Genomic DNA, 10812 nt, shown 5'->3' on the forward strand with positions numbered 1-10812 from the left:
TCAAAAATGAAACTAGTTCTTTCTCTCCACATTTAGACAAGTATGTTTCATTTTATTTTTATTTATTTATTGACTTATTTAAGACAGATAATGTTTCTTTTTAAAATTGTTCTTTTTCTCTTCCTCTGTGCCTTTCTCCCCCACTTGCATTCATGTGCATTCACATTAAATACCAGAGTTCATCAAAGCTGAGTAATACCTATCGAAAAGTGATACCTGGACTTTTTTTTTCCTTAGTCACAGGGATCAGACAGGTTTTGTCTAAGACTAGAGAGAGCAAAGCATGGTCATATGTAGCCACTAGAGGTTAGCTGTTGCTCTGGTGATTATTGTTGTACTTTGCCTCCACGAGTGTGAAGTACTCTAGGATGTTGTGTGGGTTGGGGGCAGAGAAGGAAACTTGATTATTAATCTAACAAAAGTTTGGCATAATTTTATCATGGAATCTCAACTGTTAGCACATAAATATTTCTAAATAACTGAAAACAAAGTCACTGCTATGGCAATAGTTTTGCAAGATTTTTGACATTATTTCAATGTCAGTCTGACAGTCTGTATCTTAAATTGTCCTATTATTTGAGTTTCCTTCTTCACCCTTTTCTTTATTATTCTGATTAGTATTTGATGTTTGAGCTTGTCTTTTAAATATTCAAGACTACTTTAAAAAGAAAACCCTTACTACCTTTCTGTTTATTCCTTTAACATGTGATCTCTCACCTGACACATTGTTTTTAAAATGAATACCCAATACATGAAATGCAATACCCCATTATACACTGAAAAAATAATCTTATGAAATTTGTTTATAGATTCAGATATTGCTGGAATGCTTATTTCCATAAATCTAAGCAGTTAATATTAAATATGACTATTCTGTGCTAATGAGAAAAAATAGGAATTTTCCCATATCTCTAAGACTGATTGCTTATCTTGCCTCACATCTGGTTGAAGGGGGTGGCTGTGAACTTCTTACCAGCACTTGTCTGTCGGTTTCTGAGTGTGCTCACGTCCTCCACACGCTATTGTTTTCAGTAACAACCAAACCTTTTATACGCTGGGGGTAGGTCCTCACCAGTGATTCCTGTTCATAACCTTCATTAGTGTTGATGAAACTAATACATAACTACCAATAAGAGAAAAGACCCCTAAAGCCTAAAAGAACAATATCTTAGAGCCCTGGTGTAGGATGGCAACTTTAATACCTACAAGTGATCCTCTTTTTTTTCACTGTTATTTAAATTCTAGTTAACATATAGTGCCGTATTGGTTTCAGGAGTAGAATTTAGTGATTCATCACTTACATACAACACCAAGTTCTCATCATAGCAAGTGCCCTCCCTAATGCCCATCAGCCATCTTGTCCATCCCCACCCACCTCCCTCCATAAACCCTGATTCTAATCCTAATGGAGTGGAAGCCAACTTCTCAAAACTGAGATTTTAGGACATTATGTCCTATAAATTTCCTCCAATTCCCTCCTTTTGGTCTTCTCTCTTTTGCTTGGACATTTTGTTTTTTAATTTTTGTGAGGAACGCTTAAAAAGCTGTGGTTTTAATGGTAACTGGACAGAATTTCAAAAAAGGAAAACTGAAGTAAAGACCATGGCATCGTAGGAAGGCTTGTGTTGGAGGAGGGCATGGAGATGGCACGTTTCTGTTGGGGCAGTCCTTCCGAATAAATATTGAGAACATTTACGACATTCTATAATTACGTCACATTTGTTTTGTGAGGGGAAACCAGGGTAGCTTTGCATATAAATCGGCTCGCTTAGTATTTAAGTATATTTAAACAATATTTGAAGCACAGCTAGAAAATAATGGTGATACTTCTAACAGTATTTTGAAATTATAAATAATTACTTTAAATTTACTAAGAGAAAAGTTTCCAATAGCAGCTTGCATTACAAAGTTCATTTATAATGTTTCTGCATAATTTGAATTAGATGATTTCTGTTTTTGTGGTGAAAATATAGTGGCAACAATTTTGAGGAATCTTTAAAACTATCATAGAGAGGACAGCTAACCTTTGGCTGGATTTCTACTAGAATTTTGAAAGAAGAAGTGTTATCCAAGTTCCTTTTCAGTTCAGTTAGTCTTGATGAAGAACCAGTTATTATATGAGCTTTAAGGGTCTTGATAAATGTTAGGATCTATTCCTTTTCTAAAACTCATCATGTTCAGCACTGCTCAGTACTCTTGCATTGTGCTTTATTTCTCAAAATAATGTAATTTGTATGGAAAATTCAGTTAGCGGAATCTTATATTCAATATCCCCTTACTTTGCTTCTTTCCTTTCTTCCTATTTTCTTTTTTTTTTTTTTTTTGAGGCAAAGAAGCTTCCTTAATAGTATAGTTTCTACAGAGCTTTCTTACTTATTTTTCTAATAATGGATATAACAGTGTGATGAAGTTTAAATGCTCTGTGAGCAAAACTCTGTTAAACAACCTGAAGAAATGCACTGCTGATTAACATTTCCCTTGGTCTTAAATTGTCTCCAGCATATTTTCTAGTGACTGTATACCGTTAATGGATCTTATTAACATATACAAGTGTCTGTATGGTTATCAACAGTGTTGTACTATCGTCCCAGAATTCATTTGCTTTTGGGGTCAGAAATATAAACAGATGCGTGTGTGAAATGACCCATTTTATAGAATGAGCTTATATTTAATCATTTTCATGTAATTGAAAATGTGCTGTACGTGGCGTTTGATTCTCATGTCTACTTTTCTACTATCTACCCACCGATTGTCTCGGTGCCTTTTCCCTTTTGTATAATTGTATTACATAAAGAAATTGCTGACCTCTCTGTAAACAATATACAAACTGTTAAAATTATTAATCCAAGGAGATTTTAATGGCAGTTTGGTTTTCCAGAGAATAAATTTTTGTGTGGCTTAAAAGTTCCTTCTCTTCACCTTTCTGTAAGAAATTTCTTCACCTTTTAGCCCTCACCTGGAATGGGAAGCATCTGTCTTCTCAGATGAGCGTGCTCAAAAATCAGCCCTGATTCTTACCATGGACAAATAAGCATTAATAGGATTTTTACCCAAAATAATGTTGATCACATAAGCAAATATCGGATCGATACATGGAAATGTTATTAAGATCTCCAGTTTGAAAGGATTCTCATTTCAATGTGCTATAAAATATGGCTATCAAAATGTTTGAGTCATTTTCTTTAATTCTAAGTCAAATGTGACCTCCAAAGAAAATAGATTACAGACAACTTTAAACATTTTAAAATAATCTCCTTTAAAGTTCACAAATCAAGGATGAAACGAAGTGGCTTTCAAAGGATCTCAGGATCTTTAGCTGGACTCTGTGTACTCATACCCTGTTCCCTAGCTTGGCTCTTTGAGTTACCGTGAACTTGTCCTACTTCATAGTGGTGTAATCAATCTGTTTAACAAAATCATTTTGTATTTGACAATAGCAGTTTGTTGATTTTCAATTCTTTTTTTTCTAGGCATTTTCCCAAAGACCCTGAGTTTAGATATGTTTTTCATATTCCATTCCCATGTCCATTTTATTTCCAGCAACAAAGATTTTATAAAAACACACTTAACAAGCACTATTTTCCATATTGAAAAGAACTTTTAAACTTTCAGTGCTCTTAAAACTGACAGAAATTAACGTTATTACGCTGTCTAATCTCTGCCTTTGAATCCTTAGTTCCATAAATTAACCGGGAGCCTTTTTTAGTTAACTTTTTTTAAGAGTACAACACCAATGCCCAATTTCCCTGGTTTAACTTTTTTTTTTTTTGCAAGAGTTGCCTCTAGTGAAACACAATGAAAACACGAAACATTTCTGCTTAAAATAAATAGGTTCATAATTGAATCTAAACTAAATTTGAAGAACTTGTATCCCTTCCCAGTACTTGCTGCGGAATTCATCCCCTGCCCCCAGATATGTTGGGCTTCCATTATTAAAACATTTAAGGTTGAAGGGCAAAAATAATACACTTGCTTATGAGTTTACTCCAAAAAAGTGATATCCGTTTGGGTCATGGCTTACTGTCTTTCACAGAATTGCAATTGATATAAAGTGAAATTCCAGAAGAAAATAGGCACATCGGCATTCCGACTAGAAAATCATTAAATTATATGTAATCATTGCAGAGGAATTCAGGTATATAATTGCAATTTGGTAGTAACTCTTTTGACATCCGGAATGCAAAATAATATTTAAGTCAACTCTTTCTTTCCACAGATCATCAAAATATTCCACGGTTCCCGTTTGAAAGTAAAGGTCTTCCCAATTTAAAAATAAAAAGTCTCAGTAAATATGTTAAAGATTTTGCTTCATTCGTACTTTTTAATGAATTATAATAAAATCATACACTAAGTGCTTCTATGCAATTAAATGCCAAATAAACAACACATTATATAAGGAATCTCAAAACATATTAATTAGAGGAAAAAACGAAGGCGCATACTATGTTGACATATCTAAGAGAAGACTTTCCAAACAAACCTTTTAAGATAGAAACTGCCCGCTGTTACCAAAATCCATGTTTTCCTCTTTTGTGTCATATGATCACTTTACATTTCTTGGCCTCCCTTGAAATTAGAAATGATCATATGACTGAATTCTAGCCAGTGGAATATGAGCAAACAGGATGCGCACCAATTTCCAAGAGGCTTTTTAAGAAATAAATGTGCCTTTTGCATGCCTCCTTTCACCTCCCACTGGCTGGATACAGAGGAAACAGAAAGCCAAGGAAATGGCAAAGTCACGAGTTAGAACGATTCTGGGTCACTGAGTCACCTCACAGGAAAGAGACAACCAGATATATTTGCCTTGGAATGTTAACATAAATAAGAAGAAAACCCTCCATTGTATTTGAGCCATTACACATTTTAAAGTCCACTTGTTACTACAAATGATCAAAACCAAAACAAATTTTGGGACCTTCCAGGGAGGGTCTGTGAGAATGAACATTCGCAATATGTTACATGGGCTTAGCAGCAGGCAGAAACTGGAACCCATGGTATTCAGGGGCAAAACGTTTGATGGAACAGTTGCCTGCTACGCTTGGAAGGGGGTCATGTGACGACTGAACCTGTAGTTCAGGGGAAATGAATGCAAAGAGCCAGAATAACAGCTTATTCAAGATGTTTTCTGCTGAAAAATATTACAGGAAAGCACTAAACTCAGGCAGGAAATATATGATTTTCCTGCAGAGATTGAAGGCAATGGAGAGAGCCCAGAGATTAAGTGCCTTGGGGGCTTAAAACGTCTACTGCTTCTGAACCCCAAATACTAAGACAAAAGACCAAAAGTGGCATTCAGTAAGCAAGGCCTGTCAAGACTGCACAACTGTGGGGCTCCTGGGTGGCTCAGTTGGTTAAGCGTCCGACTTTGGCTCAGGTCATGATCTCACGGTTTGTGGGTTCAAGCCCCACATCGGGCTCTGTGCAGATATGCTCGGTGTCTGGAGCCTGCTTCCGATTCTCTGTCTTCCTCTCTCTCTGCCCTCCCCTGCTCGCACTTTGTCTCTGTCTCTCTCGAAAATAAAATAAAACATTAAAAAAAAAAAAAGACTGCACAACTAAACAAAGGGACTCACCATGTGGCAAAGATCAGATTTATTTAGTGTTGCCTCACATTCAGAGCAACCTCAGGTAAACTGCGTGTTCATGAAGCATGTTCATGAAGCATGTTCATGAAAATTGTTTAACCCCCCAGGAAGGAGACATGTAGTTCTCAAGGCCTGCTTCAAATGAAATCATAGCATGTAAACCTTCTCAGAAGCTAGAGCAGGTGGCCACAGAGATAATGGATAAGGCAGGATAGATCCAGAGTAAATAAAAAACTATTCTAGAGAGAAGTAGGGGTTTTCACTGCTGTGAATCGATGGCTGATGTATGTTTCTCATTATTCCCCTTTTCAATTGAGAATTGTGATTGTATTTAGCCACTCCTGCTCTACATTATGTATTCGGTGGAAGTTGGAGAGCAGGTTAAGTTGTCTTTAAATTCCCAGGTCACTGAACATGATGAAAAGGAGAGAGCGTCACCAGAGATATGGGACTTGGAAAACATTGCAATCACCGGATGGGACTTGAGGATGTCTTCCTTAGGGAAAATGTAAGCTGTTTAATAAAATCTTTGTTCTCGGGGTGCCTGGTTAGGCGTCCGACTTTGGCTCAGGTCATGATCTCAAGGTCCGTGAGTTCAAGCCCTGCGTTGGGCTCTGTGCTGAAAGCTCAGAGCCTGGAGCCTGCTTCGGATTCTGTGTCTCCCTCTCTCTCTGACCCTTCCCCCTTCATGCCCTGTCTCTCTCTGTCTCAAAAATAAATAAACATTTAAAAAAATTAATAAAATCTTTGTTCTCCTCTTCCTGGAGACACGCTACATTTCCCAGCCTTCCTTGCAAATATTTGTAGCTATGTGACCAAGTTCTAGCCAGATGGAATGTGAGTGGGAGTAATAAGCCTCATTTGTAGGCCAAATGCCTCCTTCAGGGTCTCTTTCCCTATCCCTTAGCTGGTTGCAGATGATGACGAGTGTCCAAGGGGACGGTGGAGCCACAAAATGAAAGGAGCTTACATCCTAGAATCACCTTCCCACCAGCCAACAGTTTCTTCAGAAGAAGAAGTGTTACACGGGCAAGAAATGAACTGTGTACTTGAGCTATTACCGATTTCAGGTCTATTTTGTGCTTGCAGCAGCACCTACCTTAACACCAATGAGTAAGTTCATGGTTCCAAGCCAGCAACTAAGACAAACGTGGTGGTGCTATGGCCAAAGGGACAAACTTGCATACAGTATGTGGAAGGACTATGTCTGACATCTGATTTGGGGGGAACCAAAACCAAAGAATGAGGTAGGTCTCAGGAACACCACCTGCCACCACGACCTGAAGAAGTTATTTGTAGGAGCGCTTTTAAGGCTACTAAGAGTAATTCAAAATACTTGTCTCCCCAACTTGACCAAACTAAGAGACACAAGGTCACTAACTGTGACCCAAGAGATGAGATGGTGGGTTGAATGCCAGAGACGCAACTAAAACCTAGGCATCAAAACCTAGAGACAGAAGTGAAGCACTAAGAACATTAGAAAAATAACAGAGAAAAGGGAGGAAGAAATCCAGCAGCAAGTAAATAACTCAGCAGGATTAAGGCAAAGATGCCGGGAACATTATGAGAGGCAAGATGGCAGCCAGACTGTTTAAAAAATAATAAATAAATAACCTTGAATTCAGTCCAAACACTTTTGGACTCAACCCCATAAATGAGTGAGTTTAAGGATAGTCTGATGCATCAATTAGGAAGCTATTTTTTTTTAAAAATCCGTGTGTTTTAACAATATTGAGTCACTAGATACAGAGTATAATACCAACAGCCTTAGATTAGGTGGGTAGAGAGGGTTTTTTTTAAGTGAGATTTGTGAGGAGCAACTGTCAGTACAGAATGTGACTCTCGATCTTGGGGCTGGGAGTTCGAGCCCCATGTTGGGTATAGAGATTATCTAAAAAAATAAAATCTTTAAAAAAAAAGTGAGATTTGTGAGACTGTACAGGGAGAGTTTCTGGAATGTGATGAATGATTGAACTGGAGTGTGGGGTGACATGTGAAGGGATGGAATGAAATAGAGTGGTTTTGAGGAGCAGGTGAGAGGGGTGACACCACCAAATAAAGGAATCCAGAGAAGAAGCTGTGCTGTTAACAAACGGCAGATGACATTGTGTGGAAGATATCGATGATTTGGAAACAAAAGGATTGGAATTTAGGAGAGAGGTGAAGACTGGAAGGGGTTTGGGGCATCATGCGAAGCACTGGAATGACTGAGTCACAGGAGCTAAGAGCCCACACAGCCTCTCACGGGACTGGGGGTTCTCAGTACAATATATTGACCTGTTCATAGGTCATGAAGCTTGTTCACAGCTTCATGAAACAGTATCCAGGCCAAAACAGACATTAATGAATCTGTGTCTGATAGAGTTTGGGCAAAGGTAGGGGTAGTGTTTTGCTTACTGTCTTTTTTTTTCTTTTTTTGGTATTTATTTATTTTAATTCCATACAATCATTTGGGTAGGAGGTGGGGGTGGTGTTTTGCTTTTTGTCTTTTTTTTATAGTTATTTATTTTAACTGCATGGAATCATCCAAGAAAGTTTATGTTTAATGTGTGTTATTTACCAAGGCAAGAAAAATATACAAGTACATTTTAGAAACACTTTCATAACCCCTGAAATGAAAAGATTTCTTGTTTAACCATGAAATTTGACTTATGAAACACCATAGCCTCTGTGATTTCTGGTTCATTAATTGATAAAACCTGTATTTCTGACACAGTAATAACTTTTAATAGGAAAACAATACTAAGCCAATATAAACTTTTTTATTTTATTATTTTTTAAGTAGGCTCCACACCCAGTGTGGGGCTTGAACTCATGACCCTGAGATCAAGAGTCACATGCTCTGCCAACTGAGCCAGCCAGGCACCCCTAAACTTAAATAATTTTAAATAAACTTTATTTTGGAATAATTTTAGATTTACAGAAAAAAAGAGATGATAATACCAGAGTTCCCATATGCCCCACACCCAGTGTCTTCTGTTACTAACAAATGTAAGGTACATTTATTATAATTAACAAACCAATATTGATATGGTATTAAGTAACTAAATCCATCATTTAATCAGATTTCCTTAGTTTTTACTTAATGACCTTTTTTCTGTTTCAGGGCATCACATTACATTTAGTCATCCTGTCTCCTTAGGCTCCTCTTGACTGAGAGTTTCTCACTTTTCCTTGTCTTTGATGACCTTGACAGTTTTGAGGAGTATTTTGGTGAGTATTTGGTGAAGTATTTTGTAGAATGTCCCTCAATTAGAATTCAGTGTTTTTCTCATGATTGGATTGAGGTTATGGGTTTTGGGTGGAAGACCACAGGAAGTGTCATTTTCAATACATTTATCATGCTACCAACATCAGTTATCACTGTTGACATTGACCTTTGATCACCTGGCTAAGGTAGTGTTTGTCAGGTTTCCCCACCATGAAGTTACTCCTTTTTCCTTTTGTATTCTTCAGTCTTTGGAAGCAAGTCTCTGTGTGCCCACTCTTGAGGAGTTACTTAAGTAGTTACACTCTACTGTCTTGAAGGCCAAGTATCTAGATATATTATTTGGAATTCTGTACAGAAGATTTGTCTCTTCTCCCATTTGTTTATTCAATTATTTATTTAATATCAATAGGGACTTACAGATATTTTATGCTTTGGGTGTGTACTACTATGTTTATTTCATTGTTCAAATTGTTCCACTTTGGCAATTGGGAACACTTTCATTTGGCTCCTGGGTCCTTTTGACATACCTCCATCACTGTGGGTGGATAATTTTCTTTTCTTTTCTTTCTCCTAGAAGTTTTATAGTTTTGCATTTTACATTTATGTCTATAATCCATTTTGAGGGGAAAAATTGAAAGACGTAAGGTCTGCGTCCAGGTTAATTTTTTGCATATGGGTGTCCAGTTATTTCACCACCATTTGTTGAAGAGACTTTCTGTTCTCCATTGAATTACCTTTGCTACTTTGTAAAAGATGAGTTGATTATACTATATGAGCCTATTTCTGGGTTCATTATTGTTTTCTATTGATCTATGCTTCTGTTCTTTCACCAATGCCATGGTGTCTTGATTACTGTAGCCTTATAGTAAGTCTTGACTTTGGATACTCTGAGTACACTTATCTCTGTTCTTCATTAATGTGTTGGCTATTCTAGGTCTTTTGTCTTTCTATGTAAACTTTAGAATTAGTTCATCAATATCTGTAAAACAGTTTGTTGCAGCTTTGACTGGGATTGGGTTGAATCTATAGATCAACTTGGAAATATTTTACATCTTAATTATATTGAGTCTTTAATCCAGGAAACAAAATATCTCTTCATTTATTTAGACCTCTAGATGATTTCTTCATCTGAGTTTTGTAGCCTTCTATATATAGATCCTGCACATACTTCGCTAGCTTTATGCCTAATATTTCTTTTCCCTGAGTGCTATTATAAATGGTAATGGTACTTTTTTAGATTTCAAGTTCCAGTTGCTCATTACTGGTTTTTTGGAAAGCAATATACTTGTATATTAATCTTGTGTCCTATGACCTTGCTGTACTCACTTATTAGTTTCTAGAGTTTTTGTTGTTATCAATTCTTTGGGATTTTATACATAGACAATTGCATCCTCTGCAAGCAAAGGCTGTTTTATTTCTTCCTTCCCAGTGTGTATATTTTATTTCCTTTACTTATTGAACTAACTAGAACTTCCAGTACAACATTGAATAGGAATGATGACAGAGAACATCATTGCCTCATCCTAATCTTAGGCAGACAGCATCCAGTCTCTCACCATTAAATGTGTTAGCTGTAGACTTTTGTAGATGTTCTTTATCAAGTTGGGGTGGTTTTCCTTTGTTTTTAGGTTGCTGAGAGTTTTTAATCATGAATAGGTATTGATTTTGTCAAATGCTTTTTCTGCATCAATTGATAATGATCATGTGATTTTTCTTCTTTAGCCTGTTGAAATAGATTACACTGATTGATTTTCTGAGGTTGATCCAGCCTTGCATACCTGGAACACATCTCATTTGGTCATGTTATGTAATTCTTGTTATATATTGCTATGTATTCAATTTGCTTATATTTTGTTGAGGATTTTTACATCTGTTGTAAGAAACACTGGTTTGTAGTTTCCTTCTTTGTGATATCTTTATCTGGTTACGGTATTAGGGTAATGCTGGCTTCATAAATGTGGGTAAAATTTGTCTGTGAAAGTATCTGGGCCTGGTGCTTTCTTTTTTTTAAAG

General features: G+C 36.7%; 1 protein-coding gene across 2 annotated transcripts in view; it reads left to right on the forward strand.

The window, feature by feature from the left end:
• Positions 1 to 8802, forward strand: part of SYT14 (synaptotagmin 14) — a 244691-nt gene extending 235889 nt beyond the window's left edge. The window contains exons 6-8 of one of the 2 annotated variants that reach the window (XR_015246122.1): positions 5993 to 6096; positions 6496 to 6701; positions 8695 to 8802. The gene's annotated coding sequence lies outside the window, so the exon portion shown is untranslated. The remainder of the gene's footprint in view (positions 1 to 5992; positions 6097 to 6495; positions 6702 to 8694) is intronic. The other variant, XR_015246123.1, reaches the window with a different exon arrangement.
• The last annotated feature ends 2010 nt before the right edge of the window (positions 8803 to 10812 follow it).

Source organism: Puma concolor, chromosome E4 (genome assembly GCF_028749965.1).
Source record: "Puma concolor isolate L17-30 chromosome E4, mPumCon1.1.hap2, whole genome shotgun sequence".
Classification (NCBI taxonomy): Eukaryota; Metazoa; Chordata; class Mammalia; order Carnivora; family Felidae; genus Puma; species Puma concolor.